The sequence below is a fragment of the Hyperolius riggenbachi genome, chromosome 7 (genome assembly GCF_040937935.1).
Source record: "Hyperolius riggenbachi isolate aHypRig1 chromosome 7, aHypRig1.pri, whole genome shotgun sequence".
Classification (NCBI taxonomy): domain Eukaryota; kingdom Metazoa; phylum Chordata; class Amphibia; order Anura; family Hyperoliidae; genus Hyperolius; species Hyperolius riggenbachi.
In genome coordinates this window covers 136,877,457-136,889,590 of record NC_090652.1, presented here as the reverse complement: position 1 = coordinate 136,889,590, position 12,134 = coordinate 136,877,457, and the positions used below count along the sequence as shown (strand labels likewise).

Here is a 12,134-nt window from a genome sequence, read left to right as displayed (position 1 = left end):
TCTCCATGAGTCTCCTCTCTTCTCTCTGTAAGTATGGAACCTGAAGCGAGTTTCTTAACGTCAGGCTCACTTTACACTCAATCAAGAAGAGGTTTGGTATAACACAGTGGGAGGAGTTTATTTCTGTTTGGCTTCTCATAGTGGACACCTCTCCTCATGCCCTGTTGGGATAACACAGTGGGAGGAGTTTATTTCTGATTGGCTTCTCATAGTGGACACCTCTCCTCATGCCCTGTTGGTATAACACAGTGGGAGGAGTTTATTTCTGTTTGGCTTCTCATAGTGGACACCTCTCCTCATGCCCTGTTGGTATAACACAGTGGGAGGAGTTTATTTCTGTTTGGCTTCTCATAGTGGACACCTTTCCTCATGCCCTGTTGGTATAACACAGTGGGAGGAGTTTATTTCTGTTTGGCTTCTCATAGTGGACACCTCTCCTCATGCCCTGTTGGTATAACACAGTGGGAGGAGTTTATTTCTGTTTGGCTTTTCATAGTGGACACCTCTCCTCATGCCCTGTTGGTATAACACAGTGGGAGGAGTTTATTTCTGTTTGGCTTCTCATAGTGGACACCTCTCCTCATGCCCTGTTGGTATAACACAGTGGGAGGAGTTTATTTCTGTTTGGCTTTTCATAGTGGACACCTCTCCTCATGCCCTGTTCTCAGTGCTGAGCTGGTTCTAGTAACAATGGGGCCCCATGGCAAAATTAACCCGGGGACCCCCCAACAGATGCCAGCTGGCCAAAAAGTGGCATTAGGGGCCCTTTCTTGCAGCCAAATTTCTCTCCTGGGCCCTTAGGCGGCTGCTGACCCTCCCTCCCAATCACCTCCCAATTTCAAGTGGACCTGAACTCAGAATGTCCTCTCTGCTTTAAAAGATACACAACAGCATAATAACCTTTAAACAAAACCTGTATTTGTTACAGCTGATACAAATCCTAAAATAAATCTGCACTGTTTCTACTTCCTGATTCATGGAAACAGACATATTGTTTACAGCCTGTGTTTTCAAATGAGTTTATCTGCCATCTCTGCCCTGGCAGTCATGTGACACAGGGGAGAGTTCAAATTACAACTTGTGATTAGACACAAATGAGGGGGAATTAAACAGGCTAAACTCTGTAAATACATACAGGGTGCATTTCTCAATGTTTTCCTTCTGTCCTGTGCAAGAGTTCAGGTCCACTTTGCTCCCTTGGGCCCTTGCAGAGGCTTTGGCAATGTAGCACCTCACCTGCCTGGCAGTACAAAGACTCTGATTCAGCCTCGCGGAGCAACAGTTAAGATCGGGGGGGGGGGGGGGGGGGGGGGGGGCAATTTGGGGGCCTATACAGGCTCTGGGGCCTTGGGGAAATTGCTCCCTTCACCACTATGGTAGCTCCGGCCCTGTCTCAGTGACACCTACATCTGAGACAGGTAGTGAGAGAATCTCCCCAAAAAGAGACACACAGCAAAAAAAACAACCTATTTTTCATAAACAAAATTTTAGACCACAATGGAAACTGAATGTGGGATTTTCACCCTTCTCCGCACTGTCTAAAGTTGAGGTGGGCAATCTGGCCAAAGTTCCACTTGCGCGTTTAATGATAAGCTTTAATATTTGTTAGCTTAATGCTACACAGAAATTAGAAAGATCAAAGAACTATATATTTTTCATATTGTGCATTTGATTCTGTGTTGTAAATTTAAACTCATTTTGAAGAGGAGTAGCTATGCGTAATGATTGACAAGTACTGTAATTATTTTGCTTGAAGCAAGATCTGACTCTTTCATGAACCAGGCTTATCCTCGTGCTCCTATTGTAGACTTTCTGATGTTCTCCCAAATGATTCAGTTTTATATAAAGTGATCTAAATGTTCTTTGGCACATGGTTCTTGTTATAATACACAAGGAATGGGCAGTGATCTTTCCTGAATCCACTATTTTTATACTTGTGTTCAGATAAAGGCATTGATGTATGACACTTCTCTCATGCATTCTCATTCATGGTATTTATATAATTCCATTTCAGGGAACTGCAAGGAAAATGTACTCACAACAAGATGTCCCTTATCAGCTAATGCTTGATAGAACATTTCTTACCTTTGGCACTTTTTCTGGCTTTGTTCTGACAAAATGATTAAAGCACACCTGAACCTGGATAAAAAACAAACAAACAGAATTTCGGCATACTGACTGAGTCACAGCGTAGAGATGGCCCAGTCTTGGAGAACTCATGGAGAAGCACATGATCAGTTTGATCAGCTGATAGATTTGTAAGGCTCTGATTTGCTGGTCATAATCATGTGTTAAACCAGGAAGTCATCACAGCAAATCAGAGGCTTACAAATCAGCTGATCAAACTGATCATGTGCTTCTCCATGAGTTCTCTAGTCACAGGTATAGCGCAAGCTCTGTCCTTTCTGTGCACTTCCTTGATTGCGCTCCCGTGCCTGGGAGCAATCTGCGCATGGGTAGAATGTTCCCGGCAATGGCAGCATGATTGAGGAGGTGTATTACTGGGGCAGCGCATGTGCCATAGCTGCGATGCAACCGGGTCAGAGCTTAGAATGACGGGTGGCAGCAGCATAGTGGAGGGGACCAAGAAGAAACTGAGTGGCCTCAAAGATTTTGGGGTGCTGGAGGGAGCCCCAGGTAAGCCAGTTCTGGTGTGCTTTAAATAGATAAAGTAAGAAAAAGGTAAGAATGAAAAGCTTCTGAAAAAAAAAGTTTAAAGTAACCTTGAGATGAATGTTAGGAAAGTTCTGCTGTGCTCCTGTGAAGTCCACTATCCAGCTGGGTTTGTGGGCCATTTTGCATGCACTGTTCCGGGACACACCCCTCCTCTACTGTGCTTCTGTGTTCAGGAGCATTCTGTGCAAGCGCAGTTACAGTGTTCACAAACTATCTAAGTGCAGACAATAAACAATGAGGAAGGTATAGAATGTGGGATATGTGCACCAATAAATACTAACAAGGCTTAATTCCCATCAGTGGTGTAGCTAAGGAGCTTTGGGTCCCGATGCAAGTTTTACATGGGTCCCCCCCAAGCACTCTATACATAACAATTGGTACGGCACACCAAAACCTGCCAATTGTAACTACAGTGTACAGTGTACTACACAGAGATGCAAGAAGGGGATGGGGAACAGTGTGTTAATGATTACCACTATTCAAAGCATCTCTAGCCCAAGGGCCCTGATGCGGCCGCAACCTCTTCAACTATTGCTACGCCCCTGATTCCCATACAGGCACCCTACCAAAAAAACTCTATCCATCAAACACACACAAAAATACAGTCAGGTCAGATCAGCTGATTGACAGGCCTTTAAGGATTTAATCATGTATGCATAGATTGTTGAAGCACAATGACCGCATATAGAGCTTCTTAGGAATAAACCGCACAGTTAAGTATATGGACCAAGCAGGAGTCTTAAAGGAGTCATCAGGCAAATGACATGAAAGCCAATTTACTTACCTGGGGCTTTCTCCAGCTCCTTGCCCCTGGCTTTCTCCAGCAACAAACAGGAACTACGTGGGCCTATGCTTCTGTGAAGTCCACTATCCAGCTGGGTTTTTGGGCCATTTTGCATATGCTGTTCCTGGACACACACCTCCTCTATTGTGCTCCTGTGTCCAGGAGCATTGAGTGCAAGCGCAGTTACAGTGTTAACAAACTATCTAAGTGCAGACCACTCTGGCTATGGGAGTCTGATGGGGGGAGGGGGTGCAAGCTGCTGGACCACGCATGTGCAGTAGTCCTTGACTGAGCCTTTTTGCACATTTTATGGAGCTGACATCGGCCTTTCAGAGGGGACTCGGAGCTGGCAGAAGCTCCAGGAAAGTAAAACACCTTTCCTCCCGTTCATCTCAGATACACTTTAAGTTTATTTCCAAGTTAAAAACAAAACAAAACAAAACAAAACATTTTTGGTGCTTTTTCACTCCCCAGTATTCTTTATTACTCACCTCACAGCAGAAGAGGAATTAGTTTTGCTGAGCTGTGGTTGCTAGAACACATCTGGTAGGGATGAAATACAATTTCCATTGATTGCTCCTGTTTTGATAGATAAAAAGAAATTTCATGTCCTTATTTAGAGTGTATGAAATATGTTGCTGGGAATCGACAATAAAGCGAACTGCGTCTTTCAGGTCTGCTGTGCAGCACAAAGCATTCTATCAAACCTTCAGGTATTTTGTACAGAGTCAGCAAGCTCCAGCATCTCTTGTCTGCTGGAATTCACCAGAAACATCTGTTGCAAACAGGTTCTTTGCCGAACTAAGTTTGAAAAGAAAAAAAAAAGAAAACATGTCTATTAGCCTATAATATAACTGTCTATTGGGTGTGTGGCAGTCGGGCTGAACAGTTTTATTGCTGTGTTTAAAATGAATGTAGAGAGGAAGGGATGTTATTCAACCTGGACAGTGTATAATTTGACAGTGTATGTTTTTCCAGACAGTCAGACAGTCCAGATAGCACTGTACACTGTGTAGGGTTCATGGGCACTGAGACAAAGTCAGAGGGTGGGGAAACATAGTAAACACATCAAGTACCACAGGGGCCCCCTCCTCTCCAGGGCCCCATAGCAGTTGCTATTGCTCAGTGATGGCTAACCTTGGCACTCCAGCTATGACAAAACTACAAATCCCATCATGCCTCTGCCTCCCCAAGTTACGCTTAGAGCTGTCAGAGTATTGCAATGCCTCATGGGACTTGTAGTTCCAGCACAGCTGGAGTGCCAAGGTTAGCCATCACTGCTATAGCTGCTATGGCTATTGCTATGCCCCTGGCCACATACCTAACTGGTGGTCAGGCTGCATATTATGCATTGCTGGACACTTATGAGTCTTTGTTAAGCACTGATGAGGCCTTGAAGCAGAAGGAGAAGTGTTCTATAGACCCTGGTGAAGCAGTCAAGGTACAATTAACCACTCTGCGACCACCTCACACCAATTGGCGACTGCAGAGTGACTTCCCCAGGACCGCCTAACGTCAATTGCCGTCAAGTCCTGGGGGCGGAGATTAGCAGGGAACGCGTGCGCGCATGCACGAGTGTTCCCTGCCAAGACACGGAGCAGCTGGTAGGCTGTTAAAAAAAGCTGTTATTTACTTTGTACAGCGTTGCGATCTAGCACAGGGCAATACTGGGGACAGCTCTGTCACTTGGCTGTCCCCTGGAGTTGCAGGGAAATAGATCCCTCTCAAAGGCTGATGCCTATGAGAGGCGATCATACTGATTGGCTCTCGGAGGAGAAAGGGAAGAGGGAGGAAAAAAAATATTTAAAAAAAAGGAGCATTAAAATTAATTAAAAACAAAAACATATATACAAATCGCAGCAGCAATCAGATGCCACAAACCGAAAGCTCTGTTGGTGGCAAGAAAAGGAGGCAAGTTTCATTTGTGTGCTAAGTTGTATGGCCTTCCAGCGAACAGTTAAAGCTGCAGAGTGCTGAATTGTAAAAAAAGGGCCTGGTCACTAGGGGGGTGAGGTTAAGAGATTAAGTGTGTTAGTAAATAAACCACTGTTGATCTGTCCTTAATCTCAATCATCCCATCTATGTGGAAGCAGTATCCAGGGATCCAATATAAAAGATGTTAAAGCTCTCCAGATGAGTGCTTGGCCGGATCAGGATATTAGGAAATCATTGGATGTTTGCACCAATATGAAAGTCACAAACGTGTATTGGGCAAAAATAAAAGTAGTATGCATGCAATGGCACAGCAATTTTGCCGTTACTTACTCTAAAAATGTAGCACGTGTTGCACAAGGAAACACAAGCGCTACTAGGGTCATACATGTGGCAATACACTACTTGTGTAGTGAATATGACTCAATATCACCAAAAGTAGATGAAACTCACAGCCAGGAAGGTGGGGTGGGACATATGCATTCAAATAAGCATTGTATTTGGACTTTCAATTTTTTGGGGAAAAACTATCCATAAGACATCCTTCAAAACAAGACGAATCTTTTTATGGTGGTTACATTTTATATATATATATATATTGTAATGAACATACAATATTGTAGCATGAAGGGAAGAATGAATCCAGCTGTTCACCAGATCACTTTGTAAGAGAGATTAGTTGACAAATAATGGTGGCCTGATGAATACCCTGATGTTGCGAAAGACTGAGTACCAAAGAAGGATGGCAGAGAATAAGATGGAAGCAAAAAACATGAGCTTGGACAAGCTGCGAGAGGCAATAAAAGATGGAGGGGCCTCGTATGCTGTAGTCCATGGGGTCGCAACGAGTCAGACCCGACTAAACAGAGACTGGACAACAATGGTGGCAACAGGAGTTTATGAATGGGCCAATCAACTAACCATGACTATGCATGCATCGGTTTCCCCTTTCAATGCCCAGTAGATTCCATCACACTGCTAGAATGGACTAATTCAACACTTATTCTTAAGTAAGGTGAAACTGCAGGGAAATAATAAGCTATTTAGCTGAGTTTCACACAGAATATTTGAAAGTCTTTTCCTTGTAAGTTAGACCTACTTTAACAGGAAATCTGCACAAAATAGCCACCTAAGGAAATGTAAAATAATCAGAAGTCTTTAGTGCCATGTAGGCGCTTTCCCATTTGCAAGGTTTTTTTTTTTTCTATTTTATTTCAGTATCTCTTTGATCATCTCTGTTCTACTAATGAACTTATTACATACAAATGGAATGGTACTAAGATGGCTTTAGCAGACATAGCTCGCTTCATGTGCATTTATTTTCTGTTAAAATGGAAAGGAAATTAGTGCAATTATATACATTATTCTACATACCACATAGAACTATCTGTCTGTCCCTCTGTCTGTTCTGACTCTCTATCTCTCTTTCTGTGTATCTGTCTATCCATCTTTATTTGTCTGTCTATCGCTAGCTATCTATGGGGTGTATGCACTAAACTAATAGTTAGAATAACATGCGTAAAGTGTTACCCTACATTGAATAGGGCAGAATGAAATATATAACAAGCAATGCACTACTCATGCCTAAGACTTTGCGCACATAATTATGCTTAAAGGGGCACTACAGCGAAAAACTGTAAAATTAAAATATGTGCAAACATATACAAATAAGAAGTACATTTTTTCCAGAGTAAAATGAGCCATAAATTACTTTTCTCCTATGTTGCTGTCACTTACAGTAGGTAGTGGAACTCTGACTGAAGTGACAGGTTTTGGACCAGTCCATCTCTTCATAGGGGATTCTCAGCAATGCTTTTATTCTTTACAAAGATATTCCCTAAAAAGGATTTAAACAATGATGCTGGCCAGCTTCCCTGCTCCCTACACAGTTTTTTTGACAGTTGGACAGAGCAACTGCTATTCACTAAGTGCTTTTGAAAATAAATATATCCCTGAGCCCTATAGACTAGTCCAAAACCTGTCACTTCGGTCAGATTTCTACTACCTACTGTAAGTGACAGCAACATAGGAGAAAAGTAATGTATGTCTATTTTTACTCTGGAAAAAAATGTACTTGTTATTTGTATATGTTTGCACATATTTTACAGTTTTTCGCTGTAGTGCCCCTTTAAGGCAGTTTAGTGCATACACCCCATTATATCTATCATCTACTACAGGTTTTTTTATCTTTATTTTTTTCTAATGAAAGACTTGTAAAGCTTGCAGCTTCTTGTGAATTAAAGTACAATTGAAGTGAGAGCGATATGGAGGCTTCCTCAAATACTTTTAGCCATAGACCCTGAACAAGCATGCAGCATACTGTGTGTCAAGTGTTTCTGACATTATTATCAGATCTGACATGCTTGTTTCTGGAGTGATTCGAACACTACTACAACCAAATAGATCAGCAGGGCTGCCAGGCAACTGGTATTGTTTAACAAGAAATAAATATGGCAGCCTCCATATTCATCTCACTTCAGTTAGCCATCAGTGATGATGGAAAACTGCTGATAACTTTTTCGCATTCATTTTCGCAAAAATAATGTAAAATTAGACTTTCAAGCAAAAATGCCATTTAAAATCATTTTGTAAGACGCTTGTAATTTTTGCCTTTTTTTGGTTTTTTGGGGAAAATTTTGAGGTAAAAATCATTGAATTGTCATGTTTTTCACAGTTTTTTTTCCCTTTGTTTGGAAAGAAAAATGTGATTCCTTTGACCATATTGCCAAAATTCAATGTATTTTTGACCAATATTTTCTCAAAATCAAAAATAGCAATTTTGCTGCGTAAATGACTGGTGAAAATTTGCAAGCAACACTGGTAGCCATACACGGCTTGATAATGAGTTGATGTACCTATGCAATAGATTACTCTACAATCAGAATCTGATCAGATTGTGATCGATTCCTTCCGCATACAGTACATCAAATTTCAATAGATTCCAGCAGGGAATCTTTTGCAAATTGATCGAGTTGCAGCATTGCATTGTTCAAAGCAACCTCTTCAGTCCCACCCCTTTCAATGGAAATCTTCTGTGCTGTCGATTGATGTTTGGTCAGAATTGATCAACATTTGGTCAGTGAGAAATTTTGTGGGAACCAATACCCAGCAGATTTGATAAGAGTGATGGAATCTGCTGGGCATTGAAAGGGGAAACCGATGTGTGCATGGGCACCTTAGGTCTATCAGACCAACTTAAAGTGTGCAGGCGGTAGAAAGTCACAAAGAAAGAGTTAAGGGTGTATGAATGTGTGTAGCAGGTATTCTCTTTTTTATTTTATAAAATCTGCAGCTTTTTTTTCCTTTGAACACTTATTTTTCCCATATCATTAGTATACAGTAATGTACTATTAAACACATAGAAGAAAATTCTGTCTGAATTGGTACTTTAAAGGGCATTCGAGAGAAAACTGAAATTCCCATTTGTAACTTGTTTCTATGTTAACATAGAGCAGTCCAAATATATGCAGTCTCTCTATATTACCTGCAATCACAGCTATAATTTCCATTGTAATGTGAAAGTTTGGGAACTTTGGTCTGCCAGGCATTGCAAACAAATTGGTTTTACTTTAGATTTCAAAAAATTCTTGGCAGTAAGAGTTTCTCAGTGTATCTTCTGTGTAGAAGCATATCTAGAGGGGTACAGACATGGCTCGTGCCATGGGGGCCACAGCACCATGGGTGCCATGCCTGCTTTTGTGCTGTAGTGCAATGCCTGCTTGTGTGCTGAGCCCCCACGCCTGCCCCTGTGCTGCACCGTCATGCCTGCACCTGTGTCTCCCTGTCACACAGACTTCAGGTCAGATTAATTCTGTTATCTGGGGAACATGGCTACTTAAAGATAAACCGTATTCACCCTAATCAGTAGCTGACACCCCCTTTCCCATGAGAAATATTTTCCTTTTCTCAAACGGATCATCAGAGATATCTCTGTATGGCTGATATTGTGGTGAAACCCCTCCCACAGTGTAATGCCAGGACCATGGTCCTGACAGTTTCCTGTCTGTGAACCTCTTTGCATTGTGGGAAATAGCTGTTTACAGCTGTTTCCAACTGCCAAAAAAGCAAGCAGCATCTCCTTCCACTGACATCACCTGCCAGCAGTAAAAATGTCACCATGTGGTAAACGTCAGCCTGTAAATCAGGGAGGGAAAAGATTTTACAATGGGCAAACACTGACTAAATCACATAATATTTACTATACATAATTATTGTAAAAATGAAGCACTTTTTTATTACATTACTTTCACTGGAGTTCCTCTTTAACTTATGTATGTAGGATGCGCTTTTACTAACAGTGGCATAGCTTAGGAGCTGTGGGCTCCAATGCAAGTTTTACATTGGGCCCCCCCAAGCACTCTATACATAAAAATTGATGTGGTGCACCAAAACTAGAGTTGGGCCGAACCTCCGATTTTAGGTTCGCGAACCGGGTTCGCGAACTTCCGCGGAAGGTTCGGTTCGCGTTAAAGTTCGCGAACCGCAATAGACTTCAATGGGGATGCGAACTTTGAAAAAAAAAAAAAATTATGCTGGCCACAAAAGTGATGGAAAAGATGTTTCAAGGGGTCTAACACCTGGAGGGGGGCATGGCGGAGTGGGATACACGCCAAAAGTCCCCGGGAAAAATCTGGATTTGACGAAAAGCAGCGTTTTAAGGGCAGAAATCACATTGAATGCTAAATGACAGGCCTAAAGTGCTTTAAAACATCTTGCATGTGTATACATCAATCAGGTAGTGTAATTAAGGTACTGCTTCACACTGACACACCAAACTCCACTGAACAGAACAGGTATGCAGTGGCGGGTTCACTAAACAGGTATACAGTGGCGGGTCCACTGAACAGAACAGGTATGCAGTGGCGGGTTCACTGAACAGGTATGCAGTGGTGGGTTCACAGAACAGGTATGCAGTGGCAGCAGGATCACTGAACAGGTATGCAGTGGTGGGTGGGTTCACAGAACAGGTATGCAGTGGTGGGTTCACAGAACAGGTATGCAGTGGCAGGATCACTGAACAGGTATGCAGTGGTGGTGGGTGGGTTCACAGAACAAGTATGCAGTGGCAGGATCACTGAACAGGTATGCAGTGGTGGGTGGGTTCACAGAACAGGTATGCAGTGGCAGCAGGATCACTGAACAGGTATGCAGTGGTGGGTGGGTTCACAGAACAGGTATGCAGTGGTGGGTTCACAGAACAGGTATGCAGTGGCAGGATCACTGAACAGGTATGCAGTGGTGGTGGGTGGGTTCACAGAACAAGTATGCAGTGGCAGGATCACTGAACAGGTATGCAGTGGTGGGTGGGTTCACAGAACAGGTATGCAGTGGCAGCAGGATCACTGAACAGGTATGCAGTGGTGGGTGGGTTCACAGAACAGGTATGCAGTGGTGGGTTCACAGAACAGGTATGCAGTGGCAGGATCACTGAACAGGTATGCAGTGGTGGTGGGTGGGTTCACAGAACAAGTATGCAGTGGCAGGATCACTGAACAGGTATGCAGTGGTGGGTGGGTTCACAGAACAGGTATGCAGTGGCAGGATCACTGAACAGGTATGCAGTGGTGGTGGGTGGGTTCACAGAACAGGTATGCAGTGGCAGGATCACTGAACAGGTATGCAGTGGCAGGATCACAGTACAGGTATGCAGTGGGCTGAGGGCTCACTGAACAGAACAGGTATGCAGCCAGGAAGAAGTTAAGCCTAACTAATCTTTCCCTATATGAGAGACTGCAGCAGCTCGCCCTACTCTCACTAATGCAAGCACACAAGTGGCCGTAATGGCCGCCGCTGCCTGCCTTATATAAGGGGGGTGGGGCTCCAGGGGCTAGTGTAGCCTAATTGGCTACACTGGGCCTGCTGACTGTGATGTAGAGGGTCAAAGTTGACCCTCAGGTGCATTATGGGGCGAACCGAACTTCTTCCGCAAAACGTTCGCGTGCGGTACCCGCACGCGAACCACCTAAGTTCGCGCGAACCACGTTCGCCGGCGAACCGTTCGGCCCAACTCTAACCGAAACCTGCCAATGGCAGCTACAGTGTCAGAGGTGCAAGAAGGGGATGGGGAACAGCTTTTTAATGATTACCACTATTCAAAGTATCTATAGAATTGATTATTATGAGCACAGGACCAATGGAGAGCTAATACTGAAGTTCAGGGAGGCCACTACAGGGCCCCTCTGGCCCAAGGAACCCAATGCAGTCACAACCTCTGCACCCCCCTATTGCTACACCCCTGGTAACTAATGTACTGTATCCTTATGGGATCATTCTCACTGCGAGAATCACAAATTGTGGCAAAATCACATAATTTTGTGACACAAAATTGCATCATGGTTGCGACTGTGATTAGCGTTATGAGTGGGAACCAGCCCACCCAAAAATCTACCATGTTTATATGGCTTAGCACACCAAAAAGATGTCAAGAAGACCTCATCAAGAAGTAACCTCCGGTCATTAAATTGGCTTCAACAAACAAATGGCTGTTTCTTTTACATTAGATTATCATGGGGTTTGGAATCGTGCAGATTCCACATCCTGTTCCTATATAAGTGCTGTAATTTTTTGCCAATGCCAACATTAAGGCTAGGTTCACAGTGGTCAGTTGCATAACGCACTCATTGTAATGCTTTATAATGACTGTGAACTGCAATGGAGACCTTTAATACAAAGTCTGCATGCAGCGAGTTACAATAATTTGATCAGTTACAACACAATACTCAGTGGTGTAGCTGAGGAGCTA

The 12,134-nt window shown here is 43.2% G+C and overlaps 1 protein-coding gene and 1 long non-coding RNA gene across 3 annotated transcripts in view; one reads left to right on the top strand and one right to left on the bottom strand.

The window, feature by feature from the left end:
- LOC137524608 (uncharacterized) overlaps nt 1-4,040 on the bottom strand; it is a 54,914-nt gene extending 50,874 nt beyond the window's left edge. The window contains exon 1 of the long non-coding RNA XR_011022733.1: nt 3,952-4,040. This is a non-coding gene — a long non-coding RNA (uncharacterized lncRNA). The remainder of the gene's footprint in view (nt 1-3,951) is intronic.
- GRIN2A (glutamate ionotropic receptor NMDA type subunit 2A) overlaps nt 1-12,134 on the top strand; it is an 880,817-nt gene that overhangs the window by 130,047 nt on the left and 738,636 nt on the right. The window lies entirely within an intron of this gene.